Raw genomic sequence first — 6,546 nt, 5'->3', positions numbered from 1 at the left:
GCTTATACCATCTCCTCACCGCGACGAGTGACTACTGACAGGCTGTCTACTAGATATCGTCCCTCCGCTGTGCAACAATTTGGGCAAAGCAGGATTGTTTTGGCCGGGGACGCTCGGCCGAAATTTATACCAGCCCAATCGGAGAGGTACTATACACACACATCACCATCTGTCGGGTGACATATACGAGGTAACCATTTCTCTGGGACTGCACCGCATTGAGTTTCTTTTTTCTGAACTTTATATTGGACCTTTATTGCCATATACCATATACCAGTTATCACTACTCCATATACCTTTGAGACAGATACAGGTGTGCTTTTATTTTAAGTTTGTTTTATTAACCACATGTCATTTTTAATAAATTTAATACCTTTATAGTACACGTTTGCTCTTTTTGTACTTAACTACTGACACACAGCGCAGCCTCTCTTGTTGTTTCAGTCTACTCTCTCCATTCTTCACATAGTGGTCAAGGCAAGCGCAGTGTCTCAGCAGTTTATTATTTTATCTATACTATCGTTAGGCGCTGCACTAAGAGTGTTTTTTTGTTTGGACATATTTGTTGTTTGTGCAGCAGCCTTTCTTCATTGATTTTTTGTTGATTCTAATTATTGATATATACACTTGTGTTGTCAGTTGAAGCAATATGGCAGAGTTGACCTGTGTTTCTGAATGCGCCAGAAGGAGACAATGTTATGAAGCAGACTATATTGAAAACCCTGACACCACTGGATCCTCTTTTAGTACGAATGACCATGAAAAAGAATTTAATACTCTATTCTTCAAATTAGAAGATCAGATGAAAACAGAAACCCGCCATTGGTGGGACATGGTCACTTTGCAAAAATACATAAGAAACAAGAGGATACCAAGGGGTCTCAGGATCTTCAAAACTCTATCCTTTGTTGATGATCCCAATCTGAAAAATAAATGGGACTCTCTATTGGATGATTGTTCCTTCTCATTAATGGAGTTGTTAGTTACTTATCGTAGAGATAAAGTAACCTCATTAGCTTTAGAGATAGAAGACACTAAGAAGAAGCTTAGCTCTTTTTCTGGCCATCCTCAATTCAAACATAATGATATAAAATTAAACAACAAAATACAGATATATGAGAAAGAGATCATAGATGGTAAGAATAGAAAATTCAATAGAGACATAGAAGACTACAGTTTAAACAAAGTTCGCAATTACAACAAACAACGCTACATGACCAATAGGGGTAGATCTAGGAGTATTTCGAATCGGAGATCCAAGAGAACTAACAGTTTTCATAACAGATCAGCCAACAGATATCAGAAACAAAATTCAGACAGGGAATTCAACTCCCCTCATGTACATAAACAGATTGATGGACATCATCTTACACAAGCAGTCACGTCTACCGATGCAGCAGTGAGACCTAAAGGGGCATCATATCACAACTCCCCCACCAAACCTGGGTTTACAGGCACTTATGCTAACAATTTTTTAGAGAAGGATCAGAGGGTCCACAAATACAGACCAATAGACCACATGTCCAATCGATACGAAGTCCTAAGACACGAATCACCAAAGAGGGCCAGAGAAGAAAACACAGAGGATGCAGAGGAGGCCGTAGGTTACAAAGAAAAAAAGAGAGATTTGAGAACATAAGCACTGACAACATTTATAATTTATCCTCTGCTACTATTGGAGACTCAGAAATACGTCTTTTAGCCAAAGGTCTAAAATTTGCGCCTTCCAAACCCCCCTCTTTTTTCACCCTGTTCATTGAACTAAACACTTACATTCGCACATTAACACGAAAGAGATATTTTGCTACCAAAAGATTAGCACAACGTAAAATAGATGGATTCCCTATTGTACTGGATGATCATGATAGGACCAGTATAGAGACATTAGAATCCCTCCTCTGGGAAAATCCTCCTTCTGATTCCACTGTTCCCATTTATAGTTTAGACCATAAGAATGAACGTCTCTCTAAATTCAAGAACAAATCACAATTTTTTCCTTTGCATTATAGAAGCCCACCCATAGAAATTTTTTATAAGAAAACTTTGGATGATCTGAATACTCTCTGTCAGAGGGAACATAGGAGATTTAAATTTAGACAAAATCTCACGGTCCAAGAGAGACTTGCTTTACAAAAACTGGTCAATGACCCCTCCCTTGTTATCAAGCCGGCTGACAAGGGAGGGGCCATTGTCATACAAAACACAGATGATTATCTATTGGAGGCTTCCAGACAACTTAATGACAGTAATACATACACCAAATTACTCAATAACCCCTCTCAGAATTTTCACAGATCTTTGACCATTTTAGTCAAGGAAGCACTGGATAAAGATATTATCACTAAAGAGGAATATAGGTTCCTCATTCCATCACATCCCATCACCCCCACATATTATCATTTACCTAAAATCCACAAATCTCTCACTGCACCCCCTGGTCGTCCCATTATTTCTGGTGTTGGGTCCCTCACTTCTAATTTGTCACAATTTGTTGATTTCTTTTTACAGCCACTTGCATCGTCATTACGTTCACATATAAAGGACACAACTATGTTTCTCAATGCCATTTCTAAGATCAAATGGCAAAGCTCTTTTTTCTTTGTGACCTGTGATGTACAGGCACTATACTCCAATATTCCACATCAGAAGGGTTTATCCGTTATAGCAGATCACCTTTCAAAGAGCAATTATGTAGAACCTGAGTTACAAAAATTTCTAGTGGACTCCATTTTTTTTATCTTGTCACACAATTTTTTTGTGTTTGACAGGAAGTATTATTTACAAACACTTGGGACGGCCATGGGGACGAGGTTCGCGCCGAGCTTCGCTAACTTATACATGGGTGCCTTTGAGGACTGCCATGTGTGGGGGCGGAGCTTTGGCGCGGACCTCGTCTACTATGGCCGTTACATAGATGACATGTTTTTTGTTTTTGATGGTGATATCTCTCTTTCTTCTGAGTTGATCACACAATTAAATTCGAATGATTTTAATTTATGTTTTACTGGTGAGTCTAGTAATACATCCATCTCTTTCCTTGATATCTCACTCAATATAGTGGATGGTAGAATTATTACCAAAACTTTTCGTAAAGAGGTTGACACTCTGAATTTTTTACATTACAAAAGTTCCCACCACAAACCATGGTTAAACAATATTCCATTTGGACAATTAAGACGTATTAAACGTAATTGCAGCAGTTTAACAGATTATCATTCACAAGCAGATGAGTTAGCAACTGCATTTAAGAACCGAGGATATCCTGAATCCCTGATTAAATCAGCCAGAGATAGGGCAGACTCTATAGACAGGAAGGATTTATTGGTACATAAAGCACATCACTGCAAGTTTGATTCAGATCAACCACACTTTTTAACACAATTTAATAGCTCTTCATACAAGGTCAAGAATATCATTAATAATAATTATACTATACTTTTGACAGATCAGATTTTAAAAACAGAGTTGAAAGATAAACCGTCTGTTATTTTCAAAAAGTCTAACAATCTACAACATCTTCTTGCACCTAGTCTTTTTATAGACAAAAGAAAAACAGAGGCGAATATCAACTCCTCTAATATGGCTCAATGGCTCCCCAAAATTGTAGGATGTTTCAGATGTGGAGCCAAGCAATGTATCACCTGCTCATATATTTTAAACAATGTTAAAGTTTTCAATACTCCTAACTCCCTTAAGGTAGAGATCCGCTCACATATCAATTGTAACAGTTCTTTTGTGATATATCTATTGAGCTGCAATTGTGGTCTTATCTATGTGGGTAGGACGACACGAAAATTAAGAACTAGGTTTCTTGAACACAGACGCAATATTCAAAAAGGTTTTGTGTTCCATAGCGTCTCTAGACATTTTTCAGACAAACACCAAAAAAATCCAGAAGATATAAAATTAATTGGTATTGAGACAATACCACCGACAGCACGCGAAGGAGATAGATATAGAAAGTTATGCCTGAGGGAGAACTACTGGATCCACAAGTTGAGGACCCTAATGCCGGAGGGCCTTAATGAATGCATTGAATTCGACCTAGGATGAGAAAAGTCAATATTTATTAATCAAAAAAATCATGCTATAGATGTTTCGGGTACCCAGTTTCTTTCTGCTTTAAACCCTTTACACAATCTCTATTAATGAAGGTCATAGATGGGTACTATATTTTGATATTTTCTCTAAGTTTTTTTGTGAAATTTTAAGATTACCCATAATGAATAGTCTTCTTGCAGCTATGGTGTGTTGTAGTGAGGTCAGTGGCACGTCGGGTTGAGACACTATTTGGTGCCTCAGTTGGACGTGGGATACGAACTCATGGCAGTCACCAGTGCGCAGTCAATAGAGAATAAATTTATTTTATTCCTCACGTTTATACACGAGCGACATAAGGACTCATGACGTTATGAGCTAACAAGAATATAGGTTACTCATGACCTTCATCCTGACGTTTGTTTTACTTTGACCACTTTTTGTGTCTCTCTTTCTTCTTTTTTCCTATATTTATTTTATTTTAGCTATGGAGATAATATTAAATATCAAGTTCTACATGTACTTCCGAGTGTCTGTCAGCTTACAAATACAGGTCTGAATCTCTTCCACACACAGCAGGGCCAGTGGCACACTGAGTTAGATCACTGAATAGCATCCCTCCACAGACCCCAGTTCGAATCCATGATGGTCAGATAGATACAGTTTAATCATTTATTCATTTATTCTTTATTTTTTATTTTATTTATTTTTACTCTTGATTTATTATTATTATTTTTGAAACTATGTTTCATCGTCTGCTTTATTTTATTCTATCCTATTCTATTAGATAATATATGTCCTCTGCTCAGAACTATAGTAGATTGTCAACATCAAATAAGTAAACTATGTTTAAATGTCATCACAGGTGACGGCTAATTAGCTCCTGCTTCTCATTGTAGTAATTGTCCATTAGAAAACCTTCTGCACAACATTGCAATCCCTATGCAGAGGTTTAATCTGTGGATTTATATTGTTTCTGTTCACGGGTCAATTCTGCCATATGCTTCGATTGTTTTCTATAACAATGTGTTTTTTAAACTGTGTTATTTTGAGAGCGAACGTGTATGTAATGTGTTTCATAGGGCAGTTGCCTTAATTGTTAATCACTGACATCTGCATGTCATCAGTAGCTCAGGCTTTAAATACTGGTAAATGTGGAGGCAGGATCATACCTTTGAAAAAGTCACGTGATCGTGACGAAACGCGTCAGGACTCCGCCTCCAAACTAGCACACCTGGTCCAAGGTGTTACACTGCCGTGCAAACCCTCCTTGGTTTCCAATTTCAGCCTATTACCGGCTCGTCACCGTACAGGCTGCCGTCCATCTCACCACTGCAACTGGTGAGCATTACCGGACTTTGCTTCCATCCAGCCGCAAGCTTATACCATCTCCTCACCGCGACGAGTGACTACTGACAGGCTGTCTACTAGATATCGTCCCTCCGCTGTGCAACAATTTGGGCAAAGCAGGATTGTTTTGGCCGGGGACGCTCGGCCGAAATTTATACCAGCCCAATCGGAGAGGTACTATACACACACATCACCATCTGTCGGGTGACATATACGAGGTAACCATTTCTCTGGGACTGCACCGCATTGAGTTTCTTTTTTCTGAACTTTATATTGGACCTTTATTGCCATATACCATATACCAGTTATCACTACTCCATATACCTTTGAGACAGATACAGGTGTGCTTTTATTTTAAGTTTGTTTTATTAACCACATGTCATTTTTAATAAATTTAATACCTTTATAGTACACGTTTGCTCTTTTTGTACTTAACTACTGACACACAGCGCAGCCTCTCTTGTTGTTTCAGTCTACTCTCTCCATTCTTCACATAGTGGTCAAGGCAAGCGCAGTGTCTCAGCAGTTTATTATTTTATCTATACTATCGTTAGGCGCTGCACTAAGAGTGTTTAATTGTGGGGGAGACTGGGGAGCAGTAGCAGGAGTACATATTATTTAACAGTGCACACTTTTGCTGCCAGAGTGCCACTGTCAGTGTGACTGACCAGTGACCACTGTCTGACCACCAGTATATTGTGATTGTCTGCCTGAAAAAGTTAAACACTCGTCGTGTGGTGTTTTTATTCTATAAACGCATTCTGCTGACAGTGTCCAGCAGGTCCGTCATTAATTATATAATATATACCTGTCCGGCTGCAGTAGTGATATATATATATTTTTTATATCATTATCATCCAGTCTATATTAGCAGCAGACGCAGTACGGTAGTCCACGGCTGTAGCTACCTCTGTGTCGGCAGTCGCTCGTCCATCCATAATTGTATACCACCTACCTGTGGTGTTTTTTTTTTTCTATCTTCTTGATACTAGTAGCTTACTTTAGGAGTCTGCAGTGCTGACAGTGTCCAGCAGGTCCGTCATTATAATATATACCTGTCCGGCTGCAGTAGTGATATATATATATTTTTTATATCATTATCATCCAGTCTATATTAGCAGCAGACGCAGTACGGTAGTCCACGGCTGTAGCTACCTC

This window comes from Pseudophryne corroboree, chromosome 9, assembly GCF_028390025.1.
Source record: "Pseudophryne corroboree isolate aPseCor3 chromosome 9, aPseCor3.hap2, whole genome shotgun sequence".
NCBI classification, from domain to species: Eukaryota; Metazoa; Chordata; class Amphibia; order Anura; family Myobatrachidae; genus Pseudophryne; species Pseudophryne corroboree.
The sequence above is the reverse complement of the archived record's forward strand: the minus strand, read 5'-3'. Positions refer to the sequence as shown.